The sequence below is a fragment of the Malaclemys terrapin genome, chromosome 5, assembly GCF_027887155.1.
Source record: "Malaclemys terrapin pileata isolate rMalTer1 chromosome 5, rMalTer1.hap1, whole genome shotgun sequence".
Taxonomy (NCBI): Eukaryota; Metazoa; Chordata; order Testudines; family Emydidae; genus Malaclemys; species Malaclemys terrapin.
Window position 1 is genome coordinate 6871462 of NC_071509.1, and position 27211 is coordinate 6898672.

At 41.1% G+C, this 27211-nt stretch overlaps 1 protein-coding gene and 1 long non-coding RNA gene across 3 annotated transcripts in view; one reads left to right on the forward strand and one right to left on the reverse strand.

The window, feature by feature from the left end:
• Positions 1 to 27201, forward strand: part of LOC128837583 (uncharacterized) — an 84396-nt gene extending 57195 nt beyond the window's left edge. Inside the window, exons 4-5 of one of the 2 annotated variants that reach the window (XR_008444987.1) lie at positions 7521 to 7663; positions 27092 to 27201. This is a non-coding gene — a long non-coding RNA (uncharacterized LOC128837583). Of the gene's footprint in view, positions 1 to 7520; positions 7664 to 16715; positions 17411 to 27091 lie in introns of those variants that run through there. The other variant, XR_008444986.1, reaches the window with a different exon arrangement.
• ATRN (attractin) overlaps positions 1 to 27211 on the reverse strand; it is a 251846-nt gene that overhangs the window by 205039 nt on the left and 19596 nt on the right. The gene's annotated exons all lie outside the window — the stretch shown is intronic.

Genomic DNA, 27211 nt, shown 5'->3' on the forward strand with positions numbered 1-27211 from the left:
CGTACCCCTAAAAAGAAAAACAGGAGTACTTGTGGCACCTTAGAGACTAACAAATTTATTAGAGCATAAGCTTTCGTGGACTACAGCCCACTTCTTCAGATGCATATAGAATGGAACATATACTGAGGAGATATATATACACACATACAGAGAGCATAAACAGGTGGGAGTTGTCCTAAGACCCTACGCTACCAGCACTCCCAGCTATCTTCGAGACACCACTGACTTCCTGAGGAAACTACAATCCATCGGTGATCTTCCAGAAAACACCATCCTGGCCACTATGGACGTAGAAGCCCTCTACACCAATATTCCACACAAAGATGGACTACAAGCTATCAGGAACAGTATCCCTGATAATGTCACAGCTAACCTGGTGGCTGAACTTTGTGATTTTGTCCTCACCCACAACTATTTCACATTTGGGGACAATATATACCTTCAAGTCAGCGGCACTGCTATGGGTACCCGCATGGCCCCACAATATGCCAACATTTTTATGGCTGACTTAGAACAACGCTTCCTTAGCTCTCGTCCCCTAATGCCCCTACTCTACTTGCGCTACATTGATGACATCTTCATCATCTGGACCCATGGAAAAGAAGCCCTTGAGGAATTTCACCATGATTTCAATAATTTCCATCCCACCATCAACCTCAGCCTAGATCAATCCACACAAGCGGTCCATTTCCTGGACACTACTGTGCTAATAAGCGATGGTCACATCAATACCACCCTATACCGGAAACCTACTGACCGCTACACTTACCTACATGCCTCCAGCTTCCATCCAGGACACACCACACGATCCATTGTCTACAGCCAAGCTCTAAGATATAACCGCATTTGCTCCAATCCCTCGGATAGAGACAAGCACCTACAAGATCTCTATCAAGCATTCTTAAAACTACAATACCCACCTGCTGAAGTGAAAAAACAGATTGACAGAGCCAGACGAGTACCCAGAAGTCACCTCCTACAAGACAGGCCCAACAAAGAAAATAACAGAACACCACTAGCTGTCACCTTCAGCCCCCAACTAAAACCTCTCCAGCGCATCATCAGAGATCTACAACCTATCCTGAAAGATGATCCTTTACTCTCACAGATCTTGGGAGACAGACCTGTCCTCGCTTACAGACAACCCCCCAACCTAAAGCAAATACTCACCAGCAACCACACATCACTGAACAAAACCACTAACCCAGGAACCTATCCTTGTAACAAACCCTGATGCCAACTCTGTCCACATATCTATTCAAGTGACATCATCATAGGACCTAATCACATCAGCCATACCATCAGGGGCTCGTTCACCTGCACATCTACCAATGTGATATATGCCATCATGTGCCAGCAATGCCCCTCTGCCATGTACATTGGCCAAACCGGACAGTCTCTACGCAAAAGAATTAATGGACACAAATCTGACATCAGGAATCAAAATACTCAAAAACCAGTGGGAGAACACTTTAACCTGTCTGGTCATTCAGTGACAGACCTGCGGGTGGCTATATTACAACAGAAAAACTTCAAAAACAGACTCCAACGAGAGACTGCAGAGCTAGAATTGATATGCAAACTAGACACAATCAACTCCGGTTTAAATAAGGACTGGGAATGGCTGAGCCATTACAAACATTGACTCTATCTCCCCTTGTAAGTACTCTCACACTTCTTATCAAACTGTCTGTACTCGGCTAGCTTGATTATCACTTCAAAAGTTTTTTTCTCTTAATTAATTGGCCTCTCAGAGTTGGTAAGACAACTCCCACCTGTTTATGCTCTCTGTATGTGTGTATATATATCTCCTCAATATATGTTCCATTCTATATGCATCCGAAGAAGTGGGCTGTAGTCCACGAAAGCTTATGCTCTAATAAATTTGTTAGTCTCTAAGGTGCCACAAGTACTCCTGTTCTTCTTTTTGCGGATACAGACTAACACGGCTGTTACTCTGAAATCTACGTACCCCTAGACAGTCAAGTTTGGTAGATAATAAAGTTTTCCCACAGTGCACCACAAACAAAGGACTAGAAAGGTCACATTTTGGGAGGACACTAGGAAGTCTAGGGCACAGGTGGTTGGACTCAGGCCGGCACTATGCAGTGTAGAAACTGGAGCCCCAAGCTAAGATACAGGGTTCAACAATTCCTAACCTGGAGATTAGAAGGCAGTGTAGATGCTCAAGCCCTAGGTTAACAAACCCAGGGTCTGCTAAATTTGAGTTCTACTAACCCTGGTCTTGCATTGCAGTGTAGACATACCCTCAGACTCTGGTTCAGACACAGGTTCTTAGGACTCTGTGGGAATGAAGGGTTTGAGTCAGAGTCAAGCTGGGACCCAGGGTTCAAGTGCTGACACAGTCCCTCTCAACGTAGGTCCTGGAAGTCCACCAAAAGCATTTCACAATCCCATGGGCCAATTTCCTTCGTCTTCCCTATCCCCAAAACTGCCAATCAACTCCAGAGAAATGGAAGCAACTCCCCTTGTGGTAGTGCAGCAGCTCGCTGAGTCAGCAGTTAACTCTTCCATTGTTTTTGGACCACTGAGCTGCACACACACCATCAGAGAACCTTCTATGTTTGCAATGGAGACTGAGCAGAAGAAGTCCTTCGCAAAGCACACTGCTTCAAGGTCTGGGAACAGAGTTAGATTTTGGTGAATCTCTGGTGCAAGGCCAGCAAAAAACAGTGGACTTTAGTAAGGGTACCAGGAATTATCACACAAACCAGCAAATAGTAAAGGAGCTTGCAGCGCCGCAAATTTACCAGACCGGTAACAAGTGCAGAGATTGGATTAACTGGCTCAATACCAAGTACCAGAGAATCGGGAACCCAGAACTGCACCTTGGGCAACTCACCGAGATCATGCCCATTTTAGGAGTTTGACCAGGTGCTGGGTGCTGCACCCAGCACAGAGCAAATAATGGCACATGATGGCCTGTAAGCCGGAATAGCCATCTGCTGGCCCCAGAAACCAGCATGGGGACTGGTGGGAGCAAGCAGAAAGTGCAGAGTGAGACCAGCGAAGTGTCTCTGCTGCTGAAACCAGTCCCAGAAGAGACTTTGCTGCAGAAGCAGCAGCACATCTTGGGGCTGTACCCGGAGAAGCTTTCTGATGCCCCCTCCCCCCAAAGAAACAAAGCGTCATGGAACTGGCAGCAGACACAGAAGGGACAAAAGCATGTATCCACTAATGGTGGAATGAATGCCAGCAGCTTGGCTCCCTCCTCCACCCCACCCCACAGAGTTCAAAGTGGCAACTGGGAAATGCAAACAGGAAGTCTTGAAAGTACATTTTTCTGGAAAGGAGCACATATTTGCCAGGGCCTCTGAAATCAGGGTACGGTTCATAACCCCCAGACAAAAGGGGGTATATGTTGGGTCCCCCAGAATAACAGTGGAGACAGTAACTACACATTTATGACAAGGTCATCTGGTGGGAATAGTGTCCCAGCCTGTTCATGAATATAGGCTACCAATCAACAAAAACAACCAACCCTGGCATCATGAACTTTTCCAGTGCAACCCACGTTGACATTCATAAATTGACCTCTGTGGTCCCCGAGGGCCTGTATAACAATGGAGTAGTACCCTTTTATGTTTATGTACTCATGTGCTCCTGAGGAGGGCAAACATTGGATACAAGTCCTAACAATGGCCCTAGTGTAGTTTGGAAACTCCATTCTCTCAAAGCCAGCAATTACCTCAAGAATATCTTTTATGCCTGCTACCTTGAGGTAAACCACACGCCTGACTGCCTCAGAAACCTCTCCCACCACTTTACCCACAGTCAACTTTTCCACACCACACTGGTTAGCAATGGACCTGTAGCAGTCTGGGGTAGCCAGCTTCCAAAGTTACAGCAACCCATTTCTGGACCGGTTTGGCCACTCATGTGTGTATCTTTATGCTGGAGGCTCAGGGCAAGCTGCTTACAAAGCTCCAGAAATGTAGCTTTCTTCATGTGTTTCTTCTGGGCCCACTGCTGGTCATCCCAGGTCTGCTTGACGATGTGGTCCCACCAGTCTGTGCTTGTGGCCTTGCTCCCAGAAGCAACTGTCTAAGTAGGGGGCATCAGCAACTGTACCAAGTGACATGAGCAGCATCAGTCAATTCGAAGTCTGCCATGTCTGTGTCCTTCTCCTCCTCCATTATAAGCTCTGTCATGTTTCTTCAGTGAGTCAGAAAATGTTGCTGAAATGTTCACCAGCGTCTCACAGAAGCTCTGCCCTTTTCCTGACACGGGAGTGAATGCGTAAGCAACAGAATTTTTTCAAAAGGCGCCTCCTCCATACTCCTGGCTTCAGTTGCTGGGAGAACACAGGCCAAAATGACTGCTTGGCAGGATGTGTTGGCAGGCTGTGTCAACTTCCTGTAACATGCAGGATGGACAGTCAAGTTTTCCCACCGTGCACCATGGGGCTAGAACGGCCACATTTCAGGAGGATGCTAGGGAGTCTGGGATATGGTTGATTGGACTCCAGTCTGCACGCTGCAGTGTGGACACCAGAGCCACAAGTTCAGGCCTGGCTTAGTCAATTCTTAACCTAGGGTCGACAATCAGTGTAGATGCTCAAGCCCTGGGTTCTTGAACCCAGGGTCAGCTGACTTGAGTCCCACTAACCCTGGGCTTACAATGGAGTATACACATACCCTTAAGGACTTAGTGTAATTAGGGATCTCTCTATAAAGAATCACACAACAATATTTCACTGTGCCTTCAAATGACATGACAAGTGGCTAAAAACAACAGTGATGGTCCACAAAGTCAACAACAGGTGAATCTTATATGTGCATCATACACAGGTACACTGACTGATTCCTGTAATGGGTTAGACACATGGCTGTTTTGCTGTGTGGGCAAGCAACCCTAACCATGACATTGTAACTGGTAAAAAACAGTACTCCCTCCTCCCATAACTCTGTGCGCTTATTTGTAGATGTCAAGGTCAGAAAGGACCACTGTGATCACATAGTCTGCACTGATGCAGCTGTGCCACTGTAAGCTCTCTCGTGTATTAGCTCTAAACCGATGGGAGAAAGTTCTCCCGTTGACTTAATTAACCCTCTCCAATAAGTGGCGGTAGAGCTTCTCCTGCCAACATAGTGCTGTCCACACTAGTGCTTAGGTTGGCGTAATTTATGTCGCTCGGGGGTGGGGGGGTGTGTGCAATCCAAGTTATACCGACATAAGCAGTAGCGTAACCATAGCCTGAACGTTAGTCCTCTGGTTACAATGAGTTTGCTAAGTTTTATAAGCCCCGTCTAGAGCAAGAGTTCAGTTAGCAATGACTATTTTTTTCACAAGGGGTTGTTTTAAATAATCTCAGGATACAATCTGCACCTGTGAATCTACTAAACTGAATCAGTACTTCTAGCAGTCACTCCCTTTTCACTTTTTTCCCCCCTCAACCTCCGTTCTGTTTCAAAGCTCATTGTGATTCATACTCAGTTACCAACAGCAAGCAAGGTTTGCCTACTGATAGTTCAGCAGTTTCCCAAAATTAGAAACATACAATTAGCCAAAAATGTATCTTAAATACATGTGCGAGAGTTTAAATTACAGTATTCTGCACCTGTGTACCTTGTAAATATGGCATCATAATTATAATTTTTAAAACCACACAAATGTTTCAAGATTTATAGTCACATCAATATTCCTCCCCAGTTTGAAAGAGCTTCTACTCTGATAGGAGTAATATCTTGAAGACTTACATTTAAATACAGTTAAGAGGGCTGGGCTAATGGCCTAATTGTGTATCCGCTTTGTTATGGGATTGAAGAGGGTTTGTTTTCCAGACATGTATTCCTCCCTCCAGGACAGTAGGAGTCGACAGTATTTTAAAGGTATGTGGTCGGCTCCTGGGAGCAAAGTGCACCATTTTGCTCTGTGACCATGCAGATATTTAATGCCCCAGGACAATGAATTACATCATGGAATTAAGAGATCATCAAAACCTCTGACTTCCAAACAGACATGTTGACCTCCCTCTCTGCTCCTCTCTCCTCCCACAGCTACAAACATGAAACTCCTCCTTAAATTCTTCACAATCTCTACACATCTGGAAACTGGCCAAATTTGAACCCACAGCACCAAATTGCTTCTCTCCCCACATCCTAGTTCTATCCTAGTCTGGATTCCTCCCCACTGATGATTCCGAGTCAAAGGTGAAGGACAAGAATTGGTAGCAGGGAAGCAGGTTGATCAGGGAAGTTCAGGCCAAAGATCTACCAGTTTTTCAGGCCAAAGGGGGGCTACTGAAATCAAGACTTCTACAAGTAAGCATCATAACCTAACCCGCATTCCCCTCACTGCTGCAACTACTCGCAGATGTTTTAAGTAAGCTAATGTTTCAACTGTGCCTAACGTTCAAAACCCTCAGCCAATTTCCCAGTGCTATCCACTTGGGAAATAGTCAGTTTCCTGCAAGTTAAGCAACTACTATGGCCCAAGAATAAAGTTTTGTTCAGCCTTCAGCTGGAAGAATGAAGGACTTGTACCTTGAATGTAGAGCATTAAAGTAACAGATAAGCAAGGGATGCCTTAAGTTCCAGCTGGGATGTGATGACGCTCCCAGGGGAAGAGGAGTATATAATAGCCAAGCAGATTCTAAAACTTTTTCAGCTACACTGACAAACAGATGCTCATCTATAGATTAACAAGTCAATATCTACAGATCGGTTCCAAATTGCAATGTACATTTTAGGTAACTTGTCAAAATTGATTTTGTTTGTATCGATTTGATGCTACAGAAGAACACCTGACACTACCCAAACACTTCCTACCGACTCTGACAATAGAGTTGAACAAGTATCAGAAAGCAAACTCTAAAGACGTTTTCAAATTACATTTAATAATGAAATAGGTCTTTACACAAAAAAATGGATTGGCTAATATTTTTGGGAGGCAAGCTTAAACTAACTGTAGGCAGGGTCCATTTATTTAAATGAAGGCGATTAAAATCAGTGATTTAATCATGATTTAAATAAATCAATTTTAATCTTGTTTTGCATTTGTACTTTTGAGTTATTTTCCTAAGGAAAGGTTGAGTCTCATTGGTTGACATAGTATGGTATTTTTTGCAAACAAGTTTGGGACACACTACATCTATGCGCATTTAAGCAATTATACAGTTAATTTTTACGTTTTCTTTTATATTATTAGAAAATAGTGAATGATATTTCTTATTTACTAGATAATAATTAATGGTTTACTCACAATTTGTGTCAAGCTGTGTTTGGATGGGAATTGGACTTCCATTAAAAATGCACAAAAACAGCACTTTAAAATATTTGTTTTTATTAGTTAAATAAAGCTACTTTAAATGTGCTGGATAAAGAAGAAAAAAGTTCATCAAAACATGTTTTGTATTTATAATTAACTGATTTATTAAATGAAGCAAAAGGTGTCTGTAGTTAGCAAATTAACCTGATTGTTTCTCATCAGCATGTCCTTCAAGATTGTAAGATTGTAGAACTAGATCTCATCCTCTTACATCTTGTTTCTATTCATAGATTCAAAGAGATCAACAAGCTTTCCTGCTTCCTCAACTCCCAACCAGTTTCTAAATTTTGAATGAACTCGCTGAATAAACTGAAATGAAAAAAAACATTCTCTGCGCTTGCAGACGAGCCTACTGCTATCAAAAATTGGTCAGGTAAGTACCACACGGACAGAGCCCGCACCCTTCACCGCCTTCCACACCCCAATCCCCTGCCCCAGCCCTAAGCCCCCTCCTGCACTCCGAACCCCTCGGGGCCTTGGAGAAGGGACAGGACAAGGGTGTTCGGGTTTGTGCGATTAGAAAGTTGGCAACCCTAGGTACCAGGTGATTAGCCAGTGACTTCCACCAGTCCAGTGGTCTTACTTTCTTGAAATCTTTGACAGCAAATAGGACTATTTGAATATTACTGATGTAATGTAATTGTTTTTAATAGATTATAGCAAGTTTAGGCCTTAATGTACATTGTCATGATTTTAAATAGATTTTTAAAAGAAACAATTTAAAGTAAGAAATCTGATGTTTTAAATTGTAATCATTTAAATTTTCTAATCCCATAAACATTTTGCCCAATGGTTAGGCTCCACTAAACCCCTCTCTCCTGCTGGAACTCCTCTAAACTCCTCTTCTGGAACCACTGGCCCCTTCAAGTGGTAGCCAGCAGCTCCTCCCCTCTTCTTGCTCTAGTGGCGCAGTAGTCCTTAGCAGAAGCAGTTAGTCTGGTTTATCCTTGTTTCCAGCTGTTTTTCCAGACATCCAGGCTCTTCCAAGGCTTGTAGAACAGCTGGAAACAAGCAGCAGCCATCTCTCCATGACCGAAGCAGGCAGTATTTAACTTCAGATTGGGAGGGGTCCAAATGAGGTAACTGAAGACAAAGACTTTTTTCTGCTCTATCTTCAAGTCTTATTCAGCAGTAGGAACTCAGTGTATTTGCATATTTACAGTTTGTACAGCACTGTGTTCATTTAATGGCACTATATAAATATCAAGAACGTTAGGCTTTTCATTTAGGCATTTGCACATTCAAGCCAGCTGTTTCTCCTAACCCACAAACTGTTTTGATAAAATGATAATTTCCTAATGACCCACAATATGACAGTGAGACAGGAGAACAATTGCTGACTTATTGTTCCAGAACATTAGGACTGCGATTTTCCCCTGACTACTCCTCTTTAGCTAAAAAGAAAAGCTATTTTGCATAGTTAAGGAGAAGTTATGGGAACTAAACATTAAGTACTCCTTAATATCTGGCAAGCCTTATTGATTGGTCAATTTAGCTCCCCTGAGGAAGAAGTGTCTTCTTTGTTAAACAGAACAAAACCTAAGATTAAATAGAGAATCCCAATGACTACAGTTCAGAAAGGACTACACTCAGACACTGTTCAAAATTCACATTTTTATTCTTATGGGTAAGAAGTCACATTTTTCTAATGTTTTTGTTGCCACGAATATACTGTAATTATCTAAAGTTATAACTAGGGCCCTACCAAATTCATGGCCATGAAAAACACATCACTGAGCATGAAATCTGGTTTTTGTGTGCTTTTACCCTATTATATACAGATTTCACAGGGGAGACCAGTTTCTCAAATTGGGAGACCTGACCCAAAAGAGAGTTACAGGGGGTCACAATTTTAGGGGAGGAGGGTCACGGTACTACCACCCTTAGTTCTGCGCTGCCTTCAGAGCTGGGTGGCCAGAGAGCAGCAGCTGTTTGCCAGGCGCCTAGGTCTGAAGGCTAAGGGCGGCAATACCATATCCTGCCATCCTTATTTCTGTGCTGCTGCTGGCAGCAGCTCTGCCTTCAGAGCTGGGCTTCCGGCCAGCAACCACCACTTTCCAGCTGCCCAGTTCTGAAGGCAGCCGCCACCACCAGCAGCACAGAAGTAAGGGTATCAGTACTGCAACCCCCCCTGCAATAACCTTGCGACCCTCCCACAACTCCTTTTTGGGTCAGCACTCCTAACATTGCAACACCATGAAATTTCAGATTTAAATAGCCAAAATCATGAAATTTACTATTTAAAAATCCTATGGCCGTGAAATTGACCAAAATGGATCATGAATTTGATAGGGCCCTAGTCATAACCAATTGATCCCAGGATTAGAGAGACAAGGGGGATGAGGTCATATATTTTATTGGACCAGCGTCTCTTGAAGAGACAAGCTTTCAAGCTTACACAGAACTCTTCATTAGGTCTTCTTCAAAGCTCTGTGTAGCTTGAAAGCCTGTCTCTCTCATCAACAGAAGTTGGTCCAATAAAACATATTACCTCACCCACCTGGTGCCTCTAACATTTATCTAGTCAGGCTTATAAACACCTCTTGCTGGACATCTATCTTATGGTCTGGACAATTATTTTTAATTAAAATCTACAATATCAAATAATATGAAAGACTGATCCTCCCACATGGACAAACGATCAGCTTCTCTAAATATAAAATAAACCCAACTCCTCAATTATGAGGCACACCTCTTTCAAGAAAGCCTGGGAAAACAAAAAGACATACTCTCTCTTGATCCACCAGCACTCAGATTGGAGCAAGTTTCAAAGTTAGGGGACCCTCATTGAGCATACTTGCCAACAACCACCTACCATTTATAGCAAAGGAGTTTAGAATGCCCTCACAACATGTAACAACAGCAATATTGTCCAGGGAGAAAGGCACCAGAAACCAGGGTCCAAACTATTACATTTTAATAATTTTTGTAATAAACTTCAAATAGCCCCCATCATATTTTGGAATAATCTGCAAGTGCATTTATTTTCAGCTACCAAAATCCACAAATTTCTTTGCTAGAGGGTTCTGGAAAAGAGAGACAGACTCACTAAAAAAAAACATCCAAAAAAGGATTGTTTTTAAGGGCCTGTATCTCACACTAAACTGAAGTTGCAGTTTTTCAGGATATTCTTTTTGCACTTAGAGAGAAAGTGCTGTAAATCTGGTGAGGATTCACTACGCATATATAAAGCGGAGAGTAAGTTTTCATCAGTGTTACCTTAACTATGGATCCACTACAGAATCTTCATAATACAGGAAGTGTTAGTGTTTACGTTACAAGCAGCTGTGAGTGTTTGTAAAATAGCTCAGACAGTGCAGTGGAGGCTATGGCCAACAGCCTATTGATTTCTAAGGGCATGTCTACACTGCAAAGAAAAAATCCCTGTTCCAAGTCTCTGAACCCCAATCAGTTGACTCGGGCTGCGGGGCTAAAAAGACATTCCCCAGGTTTCAGAGCCCAGGCTCCACACCCAACCCAAATGTCTATTTTAGCCCCGCAGCCCAAGCTACACAACTCAGTAGTGCCACGGTTTGTTCTTTGCAGTGTACACATACCCCAAGTGGAGGTGGGCTGTAAACATACATATTTAATTTCCTTCCTCATAGTAATCCATTTTCCCATGTATAGTTATTTTTATCCCTTGCTGAAAAGACCCTTATGAACATTATTAACAAGAGACCACAGAAACTCTTATAAATCAAATTTAAAGGGGATTTTTAAGGGACCAAACTATTTAAAGCATGCTCTACTCAATTTAAAAACATATCGGGTTGACCTTATTCCTTTAAATGCAGTCAGTTCAAGCAAACTAAACCAAGTAAAAGGATAGTTGTCGGAGAGAAGACTTAGTTGTAATATCATTGCTTCCAGTTCCCCGTCTGCTACATGTACCTTTCCCACCTCCTCAAAGATGATTTAATAGGAGTTATTCTTGGACATAATTGTGAGATAAATCAAATCCCATCTGTTCTCACCAAATTAACAAAAAACACTTGCTCAACACCACTCACACATCATCAAAAAGTTTAAAAGTAAACAGCCTTGGAGTTAAAGGAAATTCTGCAGGATGTACTGATCTTAAGAGTAGGTTAGATAATGTCTATCAGGGATGGTCTAGACAGTATTTGGTCCTGCCATGAGGGCAGGGGACTGGACTCTGACCTCTCGAGGTCCCTTCCAGTCCTAGAGTCTATGAATCTTGCCAGTTGCTCTCAATATAACCTTTCTGGGGGCAGAGGAGGAACCAACAACCAAAAAACCCCCAAAAAAGCGCCATATTTGTCACCTGAAAATCATGACTTTTGATTGATATGGCCCATTCAGATCATAAGTAAAAAAAAAAAGTTCATTGACAATGTGAGTTTTGTTTTAACATCACCACTTTGCACAGTTACCATATTTTTATTAAAATATTTTTTCCTTGTTCTGTCCTCCCAATTTGTATCTGCTTCGTTCAGTTTTACTTAATTATGACTACAGATGCTGCTGTGTGGCATTTTAGTTATTAAGAAGGGTCAGCAATAAAATACAATAAGGCTAGAAATGCAATACACTCTACAACGAGCACCTCTAGTAGCCCCTTACTTTCACGTAGAATGTGATTTATTTATTTTTTTAAACCAGGCAGCGAGAGTTGGGAGGGTGGGGAGTGAGAGCAGGGATGAACAGCGGAGTCAATAGCATCCTTGCTGTAAGTAGGAAGAAGTGGAGGAGTAAAAGGCAACAAGTCTGGGTGGTAGGGAGGTTAGAGATATAGGGGAGAGCAAAAACTGTAATGAATCTTATTTTCCTTTGCCCCCTGTTGTCCCAGGACGGACGGAGGGTGAATTCCCTCAGGCCTGTAAAGTGCTTTGAGATCCTCAGATGAGTGGTGCTCTAGAAGGATAGGGCATTCAGTTTCAGGGGTAGAGGCTGTGTTCCTGCCTTCCCAATACTTGACTGCAACAGACAATACTGCTGGTTCCTTAGCAATCACAAATTTTGGACTGAAGGGGCGTGGTGCCACTCATCTGACCAATTCCAAAATTTCAAGGGCTGTTCTAGGTATCTAGGGAAGAACCTAATGATTTTGGTAAAAATTGGAAAACTGGAAAAGCCTGATTTCCATTGATGTAAGGGAGAGAAGAAGGACCGCCGAATGCCCATTGGGTGCAGCAGGCAGAGGAGTGTCTCTGGCGCCCCCTGCTGCTGCCTACACATCACAGACAGCAGCTTTATAGGATGGTCTTTCACCAGGTGTACAACTCAGCCTACATAAGCAACAATGCATCAGAGCCGCTATCGTTTATTGTCATTTCAATTATCTGACAGGTACCTCAAATGTTCACATAGGGCCTCTTGTTCCTTGTTAATTTACAAATCTAAATAAATAAATAAATAAAAATAATAAATTCCATCGTTGAAGAAAAGATCACACGTAGTAGGACAACACACTGGTCACCAGACATAAAATTGTCAGCACTTGGATGTGTTTCTTCAGTAGTTATTTCCCCGTGTTGCTGACATAAGTAAACATGAACTTGCCTTAGTGCCTTTTCTACCTTACATGTAATCAAGTAAGTTTCATAGTGCAATGTACTTTGAATAATGTTGGGTGTGTAACAATTGAGTTTCCCTTCTGGCTTTACGACCCTAATTTAACTCTATTCCCCTGCATGGACAAAACCTTGTAAAGCCTTGCATTGAAGGATCTCAGAGCACTTGACAAAGGTACGTGTCTTGTTCCCATTTTACAAATGGGAAATGAAGACATGGCCCCATGATGTTTCCTCTGCAACCTCAAAAATCAACATTTCCTTTCTTTAAGGATCAATTTAACAATGCAAAAGGCCACGGAGCACGCAGGCACATCCCAGTCCCCCGAGTCCTTTAAAACAGGCAACTGTAATTGCAGACCACAAGACTAGGAACAAGCATATGACCTATACAGGAAGCCAGATATTAGGCTTCCTGCCTCTCACGAGGGGCAACAGACAGGAAAAACTAAAGATCAGGGAAGGACCTGCAACACCGCCTTACAGAGTAGCCAGGAACGGCTAACCAGAGCATACTATCCCTCCCACTTCCCCTCCAGCTAACAGAAAGCAGGAAAGTCTTTGTTTTTAAGGGTATTACTTTGAGTCTCTTGCATCTTCCATTATTTAATAAACCTACCCTGAAGAAAGAGACACGAAATTCAACGCAAGCACTTAGGCTTTATATTTGCACTGCCCCGGGCTGGTGAATCCGCCAACTGGCATACAGTCAAGATATCCTACTAATTAGCATCCTATTTTAGGGAGTGACTCCAAAGTCAAAAGTTTTCCAACCACCTAACATCAACTTTATGGACTTGAAATCTAAACTGAACATATATTACCATACTTGCATCTGAAGAAGTGAGGTTCTTACCCACGAAAGCTTATGCTCCCAATACTTCTGTTAGTCTCTAAGGTGCCACGGGACCCTCTGTTGCTTTTTACAGATTCAGACTAACACGGCTACCCCTCTGATCCTTGATACCATACTACAGTGCATGGAGCATCCAGCAACCCACAGACCACAAAACAGCATTCCTAATGAAAACATCTCAATATAAAATCTCAGCTAGAAAATTAACCCAAGTTAAATCACTTGACTAACCCTAGTGGAACGTTACCGGCTCAGCCTACACAAGCAACAAAAACCAGCCGCACTAGGTACAATAGCACAATGGTGGCACAATATATCCACTAAGGACTAGTAGCAACGTTACTATATCTACAGGATTTAAAACCTATATCATTAAGCCTATCAGAAGCTGCATACTAAAAGCTATGCTGAGAGAAGTTCAACTTGCCAGGTCAGGCACTCAGAAGTTAGGAATTGGCAAAACTTGACAAGCAATGGGAGGGGGAGGCTGCTCAGCACCTTTGAAAGTCAAGCCATTTATTTAGGTACTTAATCAAGGCTTGAAAAGCCTAACTTTAGCTACCCACTTCTGAACGCCTTTGCCAGAATGCTTCTAATATAAAATCCAGAAATGCTTCATTACCTACCTAAATACAAAACTACTGAAACAGAGCCACCACCTCTTTGGTGAAAGGCAGCAGCAGGGTCACACTGCACAATAGTAAGAAGAGAAGCTTCAGCAAAGTGTCTCTGGACGAACCCTTACTCTTAACATCCAGACTGGGTAGACAGGAGAGCTGTTTTTAAAAACCCTCATTTGAAACACAAATTGGGTGTGACGAATCTTACTGTAGCTTTTGAACCTGTAGTCCAAGCGTCTAGTTACTATCTGGATGATAGACAACACTATGGTGTTGATACTGTCTGGCAGTATAAGCAATAGGCAAGCCACCACATGAGTTTTTTTCTAATGCTGTTGTTTGTTTAGGTAAAAATTGGATCCAAAAAGTACTCTGAAACCAACTCTAGATTGGACCACAAACATTTTCGTATGAGAACTTATCCTCAGCACTCTGAAGACAAAATGAATTCTACAAGAACAATACTGTAGCACATCAGCTGCCTTTAACATAACATAAGCAAACATGCATTAGCAACTCAACCCTTGACCCTCTAACCTAGACCCTGCCATTGAATGACGTTGGGTGATTTTCTTCATTTGTACATAAGACTTTATTCACATGAGTAGTGACTATTCACGTGCCTAAATTAACTATGTGCACATACATGCCTGCAGCATCAGGGACTAATATTGTGGGAAATGGGGGGTTCCCACTAAAGATTCTCTTTGTGGCATAAAATCTTTGTCTCTTCAGAATGAAATTGCTTCAGTGCTAACAAGGAAAAGTTTAGAATTTCTGTACATTAACTTTATACACAAGACAAAATTTGCACAACTAGGAACCTATAGTTAGGTTCCTAAGCCCATATTTCAGCACCTAAAGCATGAGATTTTCAAAAGCACCTAAGTGATTTAAACATACCAAGTCCTACTGACTTCAAATCAAATAAGATGGGTGAAGCATTTCAACTTTCTTGACTTGTGGAAGTTCAATAGATCATCACGTGATGTTGTATGCAAATATAGTACAGGCCATTTGCTTATCAATTTTGAGTCAGAGTTTGTGTTGTTCTCACATCAAGGATGTTAATGAGACCCTTGGCTTATCTTTCAGTACAGATGAACATTTCTTAGAAAAAAAGACTATATAAAACCTGAAATTCTACTAACAATTACAAAACTTCCCTTTTATCAATTTAAGAATAATATGTTAAAAAGTAAAGAACTAGCAACTATAAATAAAAATAAAACCAATTTAACTTTAAAAAAAAAAATCAGTAAAAGTCCCAATGATTTTAAATCATTATTTTTATCCACCCTGCAATGAAGATCTGAATAGACATCTCAAGTGATGAAACCCCAGTACACAATCCAATTTCACTACATCACAATTCTAGTCAGATCCTGACCACAACAAATTTTACACACAAGTATAGACAGACACAAGATGGTCAAGTGACTTACTTGAGGCACAGTGAGTCACTGGCTGACCCAAATTAGACCAGCACTACTTTGAAGTCAAAATGAACGGCTTTTCCAATTCTTTAATCACAAGACCATAATTGCATGCTAGCCAAAATTCACTCTCAGTATTCTGAAAATTGGTTAATATCTAGTACTCTCATACCACTGTTCCAACATTACCTATTCCTCACAGAGATAAAAAAAGTCAGCGCTAGTCACACAGTATCCAGCACCTAATAATGACCGCATACATAATGACCAATGCTATATTTTAATAACAGTTCTTCAGTACTTGTTTCCAATACTTAAATATTCAGCAACTAAGGAGAAATCTTCATTAATGGGAAACATCACAGATATACAAGAACTTCCCCATGAAAAACTAAATTTGAAATTTGGCTAAATATGGAGCTTACTTCATACATGTTTAAGTATATTTTATAATCAGATGAGGATTATGCAAGGCAAGAAAAAAGTGAGCAGACTTAAAATCTGACTTAATTGAGAAAAAACCATGTCCTAAAATCATAACCATGGTGCTAATTATAAGAACGGCCTCCCTAAGATATCAGCAAAAACAGCTATATGCTTTCTTGTGTAAGTGTTTCAATTAGCAAAATGGACACAGATTTAAAAGTTCAAAACACACAAATGAAAAAAGCAGATTCTATAGGACAGAATAAAGCCTTATTTCAAAATATATTATAACCGAGTAAAAGCTTATAGCAGAGCAAGCAAGTTTCCACTGATGGTTGTTACTTCATAACTCAAGAATATAGATTTTCTAGCTCAGAAATCAATTCATAGTTGTAGAGTCAATTGGAACTTGCATGTTCTGCAATAGCTCAGGTGGACTGCTGGTGGGGTTCACACACTGACATGACTGCTTGGATTGCTACAGACGGCATTTTGTTTCTCAATCATAATGGCTATTTTCCAAAAGCTTCAATGTCCTGTTTATTATTAGTTACCCATTTGTTGCCATCCTCCAACTCCTCCATGATAACATGCCCATAATGGTCATCAGCAGAGGATGCGAGACAGACCACTTCCTAGTCAAGCAAGGCTGTGTCATCACTCCAACCTTTTTCTCCATCTTCCTTGCTGTCATCATTCTTCTCATCGCTGACAAGCTCCCCTCCGGATTTGACATCCAATACAGAATGGACAGCAAACTCTTTAACCTCAATCGCTTCCAATCCAAGACAAAGACCATCTGTCATAACTATAAAGGGAAGGGGAACAGCCCTCCCGTGTACAGTACTAGAAAATCCCTCCTGGCCAGAGACTCCAAAATCCTTTTACCTGTAAAGGGTTAAGAAGCTCAGGTAACCTGGCTGACACCTGACCCAAAGGACCAATAGGGGACAAGATACTTTCAAATCTCAGTGGGGAGAAGGCTTTTGTTTGTGCTCTTTGTTTTGGGGGTTGTTCGCTCTTGGGGACTGAGAGGGACCAGACATCAATCCAGGCTCTCCAAATCTTTCTGAACAAGTCTCTCATATTTCAAACTTGTAAGTAAACAGCCAGGCAAGGCGTGTTAGTTTTTAATCTTTGTTTTCTCAACTTGTAAATGTACCTTTTTGCTAGAGTGTTTATCTCTGTTTGCTGTAACTTTGAACCTAAGGCTAGAGGGGATTCCTCTGGGCTCTTTAAGTTTGATTACCCAGTAAAGTTAGTTTCCATCCTGATTTTACAGAGATGATTTTTACCTTTTTCTTTAATTAAAAGCCTTCTCTTTAAGAACCTGATTTATTTTTCCTTGTTTTTAGATCCAAGGGGGTTGGATCTTGATCCACTAGGAGTTGGTGGGAGGTAGGAGGGGGGATGGTTAATTTCTCCTTGTTTTAAGATCCAAGGGGTTTGGATCTGTATTCACCAGAGAATTGGTGAAGAGTCTCTCAAGGCTACCCAGGGAAGGGAATTAGCACTTTGGGAGTGGTGGAAGCGGACCAGATCTAAGCTGGTAGTTAAGCTTAGAAGTTTCATGCAGGCCCCCACATTTGTACCCTAAAGTTCAGAGTGGGGAAGCAGCCTTGACACCATCATTAAATCAGTCACTGAACTCCAATATGCAAATGATTGTGCCTTGTGCGTCCATTTGGAAGATCTCCAAAAAACAGTCAAAATCTACTCTGATGGCTACAACCAAGTAGGCCTCACACCCAACACCAAGAAAACTAAAGTGCTCCACAAACAGGCTTCAAACAACCGGTAGCCTGATCAACAAAGAGACCTTGAGCAGGTCCCCGACCTTGGCAACTTTCCCTAAGATAAAACAGTTTAAAATAAATTCAGACACAGAAGTATCTGCCAACAAGTAAAAGGATTCTAAAGCCAAAAACAGAACATACCCAGAATATTACCACACAAAATACCTTCACCCACAGACATTACAGTGATGCAAGAGTATTCAGGACCAGGAATGAGTGATTTTTAAGAGATGATCAAGTCACTTAGTTTGGCTACATATCTAAAAGCTAAAATTAGAAACACGTGACCTAGAGAAAAATCTTCTGAGGATAAACAATGAGGAGTCCTCGTGGCACCTGAGAGACTAACAAATTTATTTGGACATAAGCTTTTGTGGGCTAGAACCCACTTCATCAGATGCATGGAGTGGCACATACAGTAGGGAGGTATAAATACACAGCATATGAAAAGATGGGAGTTGCCTTACCAAGTGGGGGGTCAGTGCTAATGAGCCAATTCAATTAAAGTGGAAGTGGACTATTCTCAACAGTTGACAAGAAGGGGTGGAAATCACTTTTGTAGTGCTAATGAAGTCAATATAAACAACGTGGCCCATTTCAAACAGTTGACAAGAAGGTGAGAGTATCAGCAGGGGGAAATTAGTTTTTGTAGTGACCCATCCACTCCCAATCTTTATTCAGGTCTAATTTGATGGTGTCCAGTTTGCAAATTAATTCCAGTTCTGCAGTTTCTCGTTGGAGCGTTGTTTTTGAAGTTTTTTTGTTGAAGAATTGCCACTTTTAAGTTTACATGATTTCAATTCAAGTCCCGTCTTAAAAAGCGATTAGCAAAGAGGAGAATCGCTACCAGAAGTGTGAACGGGTTCACTGGATGTATTCATTTATTTCTACCACTTTTAATGTGATTAAAACAAATCAGATGATTTTTTTTAAATAAATTCAACTGCAGATTAGTGTAAGAGCAACTTGTGCCAAAGTCAGAATCATGTCCTGTTATAAATTGTTACCTCATCAAAAGCCAATCAGGATTCTATATTTCCTATCAGAAGCTCTTATTTTATTGGCTATGGTACCTTATGTTGTTCTCAGAGTGTAGGGGAATTTTGAAACTCTATGTATCTGTCTGCATCCTAATGAATAGTTTCTCTCCAACAAAGATAACAGGCCTCCCTTTGTATACTGGACTTACTATGGATAGCCAACTTCTAGCCAGAATTTATTACATTCTTTATTTTTAATTTTTTCATGTGAATTAAATACTTATGGCCACACTCAGTCTGGGAACAAAGAATGAAGGCCATTCTGACAGGATTGGGGATGCTATCCTAGGAAGCAGTGACTCAGAGGTTTAGGAGTCATGGTGGATAATCAGCTGCACATGAGCTTTCAGTGTGATGCTGTGGCCAAAATAACTAATGCGATGCGGAGATGCATGAACAGGAGAATCGAGTAGGAGTCAAGATTCATAGATTCTAGGGCTGGAAGGACCTCAAGAGATCATCAAGTCCAGTCACCTGCCCTCATGGCAGGACCAAATACTGTCTAGACCATCCCTGATAGACGTTTATCTAACCTACTCTTAAATATCTCCAGAGATGGAGATTCCATAACCTCCCTAGGCAGTTTATTCCAGTGTTTAACCACCCTGACAGTTAGGAACTTTTTCCTAATGTCCAACCTAAACCTCCCTTGCTGCAGTTTAAACCCATTGCTTCTTGTTCTATCCTTAGAGGCTAAGATGAACAAGTTTTCTCCTCCTCCTCATGACACCCTTTTAGATACCTGAAAACTGCTATCATGTCCCCTTTCAGTCTTCTCTTTTCCAAACTAAACAAACCCAATTCTTTCAGCCTTCCTTCATAGGTCATGTTCTCTAGACCTTTAATCATTCTTGTTGCTCTTCTCTGTACCCTTCTCCACATTTCCTGAAATGCGGTGCCAGAACTGGACACAATACTACAGTTGAGGCCTAACCAACACAGAGTAGAGTGGAAGAATGACTTCTCGTGTCTTGCTCACAACACACCTGTTAATGCATCCCAAAATCATGTTTGCTTTTTTTGCAACAGCATCACACTGTTGACTCTTATTTAGCTTGTGGTCCACTATAACCCCCAGATCCCTTTCTGCCGTACTCCTTCCTAGACAGTTACTTCCCATTCTGTATGTGTGAAACTGATTGTTCCTTCCTAAGTGGAGCCCTTTGCATTTGTCTTTGTTAAACTTCATCCTGTTTAACTCAGACCATTTCTCCAATTTGTCCAGATCATTTTGAATTATGACCCTATCCTCCAAAGCAGTTGCAATCCCTCCCAGTTTGGTATCATGTGCAAACTTAATAAGCGTACTTTCTATGCCAATATCTAAGTTGTTGATGAAGATATTGAACAGAGCCAGTCCCAAAACAGACCCCTGCGGAACTCCACTTGTTATACCTTTCCAGCAGGATTGGGAACCATTAATAACTACTCTCTGAGTATGGTTATCCAGCCAGTTATGCACCCACTTTATAGTAGCCCCATCTAAGTTGTATTTGCCTAGTTTATTGATAAGAATATCATGTGAGACCGAATCAAAAGCCTTACTAAAGTCCAGGTATACCACATCCAACGCTTCTCCCTTATCCACAAGACTCGTTATCCTATCAAAGAATGCTATCAGATTGGTTTGACATGATTTGTTCTTTGCAAATCCATGCTGGCTATTCCCCATCACCTTACCACCTTCCAAGTGTTTGCAGATGATTTCCTTAATTACTTGCTCCATTATCTTCCCTGGCACAGAAGTTAAACTCACTGGTCTGTAGTTTCCTGGGTTGTTTTTATTTCCCTTTTTATAGATGGGCACTATATTTGCCCTTTTCCAGTCTTCTGGAATCTCTCCCGTCTCCCATGATTTTCCAAAGATAATAGCTAGAGGCTCAGATACCTCCTCTATTAGCTCCTTGAGTATTCTAGGACGCATTTCATCGGGCCCTGGTGACTTGCAGGCATCTAACTTTTCTAAGTGATTTTTAACTTGTTCTTTTTTTATTTTATCTTCCAAACCTTCCCCCTTCCCATTAGCATTCACTACGTTAGGCATTCCTTTAGACTTCTCAATGAAGATCAAAACAAAGAAGTCATTGAGCATCTTTGCTATTTCCAAGTTTCCTGTTACTGTTTCTCCCGCCTCACTGAGCAGTGGGCCTACCCTGTCCTTGGTCTTCCTCTTGCTTCTAATGTATTGATAAAAAGTCTTTGTTTCCCTTTATTCCTGTAGCTAGTTTGAGCTCATCTTGTGCCTTTGCCTTTCTAATCTTGCCCCTGCATTCCTGTGTTGTTTGCCTATATTCATCCTTTGTAATCTGTCCTAGTTTCCATTTTTTATATGACTCCTTTTTATTTTTTAGATCATGCAAGATCTCGTGGTTAAGCCAAGCTGGTCTTTTGCCACATTTTCTATCTTTCTTACCCAGCAGAATAGCTTGCTTTTGGGCCCTTAATAGTGTCCCTTTGAAATACTGCCAACTCTCCTCAGTTGTTTTTCCCCTCAGTCTTGATTCCCATGGGACCTTACCTATCAGCTCGCTGAGCTTACCAAAATCCGCCTTCCTGAAATCCATTGTTTCTATTTTGCTGTACTCCCTTCTACTCTTCCTTAGAATCATGAACTCTATGATTTCATGATCACTTTCACCCAAGCTGCCTTCCACTTTCAAATTCTCAACGAGTTCCTCCCTATTTGTTAAAGTATTTGTTATAGGCATATAGATAGTGCTATACATCAGTATCTTATATGCTGCTTCCCCCCAGTAGCTTTTTCAACCTTCTGAAATAAAAAGTTATCTGCAATGCAGTCCAAGAACTTATTGGATAGTCTGCGCCCCGCTGTGTTATTTTCCCAACATATATCTGGATAGATGAAGTCCCCCATCACCACCAAATCTTGGGCTTTCGATGATTGTGTTAGTTGTTTAAAAAAAGCCTCATCCACCTCTTCCACCTGGTTAGGTGGTCTGTAGTAGACTCCTAGCATGACATCACCCTTGTTTTTTACCCCTTTTAGCCTAACCCAGTGACTCGCAACACTTCCATCTCCACCTCAGTCCAAGTGTGTACATTATTAATATATAAGACAATACCTCCTCCCTTTTTCCCCTGTCTATTCTTCCTGAGCAAACTGTACCCATCCATACCAACATTCCAATCATGTGTATTATCCCACCAAGTTTCGGTGATGCCAACAATGTCATAGTTGTATTTATTTATTAGCACTACCAGTTCTTCCTGCTTATTACCCATACTTCTCGCATTTGGATATAGGCATATAAGATACTTATGTATAGCACTATAAGATGTTCTATATGCCTATAAGATGTTCTATTAACTCTGTATTTGGCGTTTGTGCAACCACTGCTTGAATACTGTGTCCACTTCTGATGCCCACAATTCAAGAAGGATGTAGATAAAGTGGAAAGGGATCAGAGAAGAGCCACAAGAATGATTAAAGGATAAGAAAACATGCTTTATAGTGAGAAACTTAAGTAGCTCAATCTAGTTAGCTTAACAAAGAGAAAGTTAAGGAGTGATTGGATTATAGTCTAAGTACCCACACAGGGAACAAATATTTAATAATGGGCTCTTTAGCAAAGAAAGGTATAACACAATCCAATGGCTGGAAGTTGAAGCTAGACAAATTCAGACTGGAAATAAGGCATATATTTTTAACAGTGACAGTAATTAGTCAATGGAACAATTTACCAAGGATCGAGGTAGATTCTCCATCACTGACAATTTTTAAAATCAAGATTGGATGTTTTTTCTAAAAAGCTATGTTTTAGGAGTTATTTTGGGAAAAGTTTTATGGCCTGTGCTATACAGCAGGTCAGGCTAGATCAGGGGTCGGCAACCTTTCAGAAGTGGTGTGCTGAATCTTCATTCACTCTAATTTAAGGTTTCAAGTGCCAGTAATACATTTTAACGTTTTTAGAAGGTCTCTTTCTAAAAGTCTATAATATATAACTAAACTATTGTTGTATGTAAAGTAAGTAAGGTTTTTAGAATGTTTAAGAAGCTTCATTTAAAATTAAATTAAAATGCAGAGCCCTCTGGACCGGTGGCCAGGGCCCGAGCAGTGTGAGTGCCACTGAAAATCGGCTGGTGTGCCGCCTTCGGAAAAACTCACGAAAGCTTATGCCCAAATAAATGTGTTGGTCTTTAAGGTGCCACCAGACTCCTTGTTGTTTTTGTAGATACAGACTAACACGGCTACCCCCTGATACTTGACATTCAGCATAGAAGACATGGGGAGTGAAGAATTCCTTCCCACGGTTGCATCCTGCTGTTCCCCAGACCTACTGGTCCTGATTTGAGCAGGGGGTTGGACTAGATGACCTCCTGAGGTCCCTTCCAACCCTGATATTCTATGATTCTATGGAGGATATCAAACCATATCTCCTTCAAGGTACTCTACAGCTTTTAGGGTCAGTCCACAAGAAAGGAGATGGGGGACTATGGGTAGCAGGGTGCTTAAGGAGCAACAGAGCAAGAGACCTTCTCCCTTCCCCACCTGTGCAACTTCTGAACTCTGCAAAAGGGAAGCCCCCTTTCTGTGAACCTCGTAGTCACCATAGGAATGGAGTACTACTCCGGCAGACTTTAGGAAGTTCCCAGAGGACAAGGGAGAGAAACCGAGGATAAAGATGATGGTTTGAGAGGGCACCCACACAAGGAAAGCACAATGAAAAGTGTATTTGAATCAGATAGTTTGTACTTATTTTTAAAGCAACTGACAAAACCTTAAGTTTTTGCTCCAGTACCTGATATACCGAAAGTGCACCAACCCACATGAAGTTAAATAAAAGACACCTAGAACACGTGGCAAATACCACTGCACTTTGCTCCAGCTAACAGCAAAACAAGTGACATCATAATGTGGACAGAAAGTCAGTATCTTCTTAGACTCCAAACACTAACAGTACAGAGCTTTTGCAGTGTTATTCTACACATGCAAACCTTTACTACTATATTTCAGTCAAGAGACCCTCAACCCCACTTACCTTCAAATGCTGTCAAATGGCAGTTAATTTTCATATTGGAACCAGCCCATTTCTTACTAGGTGTAGCAGTAATGGTCATGTTAGCCTAGGAATCAGAATCCTCTAGCTACTCAGTCCTTGTTATGCGCCATTTTGTGTTTACACCTAAATAAGATCTGAAACTTTTTTTTTTTTTTAAACAGGATTTGCAGTTAGTTTTATAGAAAGTTTATTTAACAAGGTCATGGACAAAGGGTTCTCACAGGACCCTTTTTCTCACCAACTTATTCACTCATACTAAGCACCCTCCAATTATGATTCTGAAATAGCTACTAGAGTTGGTAAGTATCAAACAAGGCTAACAGGTAAGGCAGGGAAGTCAGGCATCATATTTTCCATGAAAGATTTTCATACATAAAACAAGATTTAGGATGTGCCGTACTATAAAATGGGCCCTAACTCTTGCATTTGAAGAAAACATAAGATCTGACTGTCAACAATGAATTTCTGTAGCAAAATCAAGGCTTCTAGTTTTCATATCACTTTCCATTTTGCAAAGATGATAATTATCGTCGCAAAATGAGATTTTTATTATTTGTGATGCATAGACCTAGCGGTGAGAGAAGTCAACTGGAAGTCATAAAGTTGGTTATTCTCTTATGTGTAGGGCCCTATCAATTTCACGATCGTGAAAAATGTGGCACAGACCATGAAATAAGCCGTTCCCCGTGAAATCTGATCTCCCCCTTGCTGCTCAGAGCACCATCTGTCAGGGGGCTCCTACCTAGCTGGGCTGGGGAGGAGAGGACTTGTCCTTCCCCTGTATGATCGCGATCACTCTCAGGGGAGACCAGGCCCACCTTGGAGTGCCTCTCTTGCTGCAAGAAGCTCCAGCCCCAGAGGTTCCTGCAGCTGGAGGAAACTTGTGGAGGTGGGTCCGATATTCCCCTGCTCCTGGAAGAGCCCCAGCCAGAGAGCTCCTAGCTGTGAGTCCCTGCTGGGCCACGGAGAGACAGAACTTGTCCTTCCCTTACATGGCAGCTCTAGGAGGGGAGGGAAGGGAAGGGGAGGAGATCAAACCCACTTCCGAGTATCTTTTGGGTTGGGACCGCCATGGTTACAACACCATGAAATTACAGATGTAAACAACTGAAAACATGAAATTGACCAATTTTAAAACCCTCTGGCCATGAAATTGATCAAAATATACTGTGAATTTAGTAGGGCCCTCAAAAGCTAGCAAAATGGGTATAGTACTTACCTACTTCACGGGGGGTTACATTAATAAGTTCATAAAGAGCTTTGAGACACACAGCATCGTTCATCTAAAGATATAACACAATCCAACGGCTAGAAGATGAAGCTAAACAAATTCAGACTGAAATAAGGCACACATTTTTAACAGTGACAGTATTTTCATGATTAACTATTTTGAAGGCTACACTAGCTTCTAGCATTTTCCTTGTAAACCTCCAGTTTTACCCTATTCTGAGAAGGAGCTTTTCTCCATTGCATTAAATGCACCAAAATGACATGATGTAATGCAACTTCCATGTCAAGAATTTCAAAGCAGCAGAAAATTTGAAAAGCTTAATATGTTTTCAATGTCACACCACTAGATGTTTCAAGCGTTTATGGCATGAATTCATAAAAGTTTGGATATGCAAGTCTCCTTATCATTTTTGGCCATTCCCTTGTATTAAGTTAAAAGCAGCCGTGAGAAACAAAGATACATTCTAGTGGATTAGCTATAAAATACCTGTCTTAGAAACCTAAGACACACACACACACACACACACACACACACAAGCAGAATAGGGGAAAAATCAGCAGGCATTCTGATTTCACCCAAAATCAGAGACCACATCATAATCTATAATCGAGCCTTGGCTAAAAGGCCAAAAAAATCCAACATAAGATGACAAGAGAATTCATGGTTTCAGAGTAGCAGCCGTGTTAATCTGTATCCGCAAAAAGAACAGGAGTACTTGTGGCACCTTAGAGACTAACAAATTTATTAGAGCATAAGCTTTCGTGGGCTACAGCCCACTTCTTCGGATGCATACAGAGTGGAATAAATATTGAGGAGATATTATCTCCCCTTGTAAGTATTCTCACACTTCTTATCAAACTGTCTGTACTGGGCTACCTTGATTATCACTTCAAAAGTTTTTCTCTCTTACTTAATTGGCCTCTCAGAGTTGGTAAGACAACTCCCACCTATTTATGCTCTCTGTATGTGTGTATATATATCTCCTCAATATTTATTCCACTCTGTATGCATCCGAAGAAGTGGGCTGTAGCCCACGAAAGCTTATGCTCTAATAAATTTGTTAGTCTCTAAGGTGCCACAAGTACTCCTGTTCTTTTTAAGAGAATTCATCATTTTCTTATTTTTCCGGGATCACACTATTTATCACCATTTACTATATCTCAGTGAACTTATCAGAAGTATTAAAAGGCAAGGGCAGACATGAAGATGATAGCCTGTCCTGATCTTGACTTCATTTATACCATATCATAACTTTCTGTCAATACTAAGGTTAGAAGCTAACTGAGCATCCACATCAGAGTTGGATTTTATTACTTTCAATAAGCATCAAACTTTTTTTGTAAGCCTCAGTAAAGCTGGTATTGAGAATGATTTAGAAATATGTATTACAGGTTAACTGTACTTCTATAGGAAAATATTGTTCTAACAGTAGCCAAAAGTTTCAGGATAATAGTTGCAATACAAAATAAGCATTTTATACTTTTCATTTTCAAATTGCTATGTAAATATTAATCATAATACACCTGATAAATGTAGATGAGTAACTTGTCACTAATTTGTAGATGGAGAAACTAAGTCAGTGAGGATCAACGATTTGCCCAAGTTGTGTGGTTATCAAATCTTTACGACATTTGCATTTTCCTACATCCTACCTTTGTGTTTTCTTTTTCAATGATGACATCCAATTCTTACTAAGGCAAAATAATCATGAAATTATACAAACCTAAATATCATATAAATTTGCACATCATAATTTGGCCAAAACTGTAGTGATGCTGGCCAAACTAGAAAAACATTTCAAGGCACTAGCAGGGGTACCATTCTCGCTTCCATTGCAGGTATAATGAAGTTACTTCCCTGTAACTGGAGGTTCTTCAAGATTGTTCTGCCCAGTTGAGGCTAAAGGTTCTTTAGGGATTCTCGATGCAAGACTGAAGTGAATGACCCAGGATGAGGAG